At 41.5% G+C, this 1,673-nt stretch overlaps 1 non-coding gene across 1 annotated transcript; it reads right to left on the reverse strand.

Moving 5' to 3' along the window:
* Positions 1–477: 477 nt before the first annotated feature.
* Positions 478–585, reverse strand: LOC148551057 (small nucleolar RNA R71). The gene has a single exon (XR_015892665.1). It is a non-coding gene; the product is annotated as a small nucleolar RNA R71 (small nucleolar RNA).
* Between the last annotated feature and the right edge of the window lie 1,088 nt (positions 586–1,673).

A 1,673-nucleotide genomic window follows, 5' to 3' on the forward strand; every position in this document is an offset into this window, starting at 1 on the left:
AAGGACTCTGAAGAGGAAGCTAAGGGAAGCTAAAGCACGACTCTCTGGAGAAAATCTGACAGAAATTTTCAAAAAAAAAGGAGACATGGCCGAAAATAATAACAATGCAAAGAAGATGCTTGGTGATTTTACTGCACCAAATTCCAATTTACATGGAAGAAGCATCTCATCCCTGCCATTGGAGCAAACAATTTTGAGCTAAAGCCTCAATTAGTTTCTCTGATGCAACAGAACTGCAAGTTTCATGGACTTCCATCAGAAGATCCTTTTCAGTTCTTAACTGAATTCTTGTAGATCTGTGATACTGTTAAGACCAATGGGGTTGACTCCGAGGTCTACAGGCTTATGCTTTTCCCGTTTGCTGTGAGAGATAGAGCTAGAATATGGTTGGACTCTCAACCTAAAGATAGCCTGAAATCTTGGGATAAGCTGGTCACGGCTTTCTTAGCCAAGTTCTTTCCTCCTCAAAAGCTTAGCAAGCTTAGAGTGGATGTTCAAACCTTCAAACAGAAAGAAGTTGAATCCCTCTATGAAGCTTGGGAGAGATACAAGGAACTGACCAAGAAGTGTCCTTCTAACATGCTTTCAGAATGGACCATCCTGGATATATTCTATGATGGTCTGTCTGAATTATCAAAGATGTCATTGGACCATTCTGCAGATGGATCCATTCACCTAAAGAAAACGCCTGCAGAAGCTCAGGAACTCATTGACATGGTTGCAAATAACCAGTTCATGTACACTTCTGAAAGGAATCCTGTGAGTAATGGGACGCCTCAGAGGAAGGGAGTTCTTGAAATTGATACTCTGAATGCCATATTGGCTCAGAATAAAATATTGACTCAGTAAGTCAATATGATTTCTCAGAGTCTGAATGGATTGCAAGCTGCATCCAACAGTACTCAAGAGTCATCTTCTGAAGAGGAAGCTTATGATCCTGAGAACCCTGCAATAGCAGAGGTGAATTACATGGGGAAACCCTATGGAAATACCTATAATCCCTCATGGATAAATCATCCAAATTTCTCATGAAAGGATCAACAAAAGCCTCAACAAGGCTTTAATAATGGTGGAAGAAACAGGTTTAACAATAGCAAGCCTTTTCCATCATCCACTCAGCAACAGAGAGAGAATTCTGAGCAGAATCCATCTAGCTTAGCAAATATAGTCTCTGATCTATCTAAGGCCACTCTAAGTTTCATGAATGAAACAAGATCCTTCATTAGAAATTTGGAGGCACAAGTGGGCTAGCTGAGTAAAAGAGTCACTGAAACTCCTCCGAGTACTCTCCCAAGCAATACAGAAGAGAATCCAAAAAGAGAGTGCAAGGCCATTACCTCACTTGGTGTGGCCGAACCCAAAATGGAGGAGGAGGACGTGAATCCTAGTGAGGAAGACCTCCTGGAACGCTCAGTGACCAATAAGGAGTTTCCCTTTGACGAACCAAAGGAATTTGAGGCTCATCTAGAGACCATAGAGATTCCATTGAACCTCTTTTTGCCCTTCATGAGCTCTGATGAGTGTTCATCTTCTGAAGAGGATGAAGACATTACTGAAGAGCAAGTTGCTAAATACCTTGGTGCAATCATGAAGCTGAATGCCAAATTATTTGGTAATGAGACTTGGGAAGATGAACCTCCCTTGGTTGCCAATGAACTGAATGCATTGGATAG

The sequence above is a fragment of the Arachis ipaensis genome, chromosome B7 (genome assembly GCF_059453495.1).
Source record: "Arachis ipaensis isolate K30076 ecotype BB chromosome B7, ASM5945349v1, whole genome shotgun sequence".
Taxonomy (NCBI): domain Eukaryota; kingdom Viridiplantae; phylum Streptophyta; class Magnoliopsida; order Fabales; family Fabaceae; genus Arachis; species Arachis ipaensis.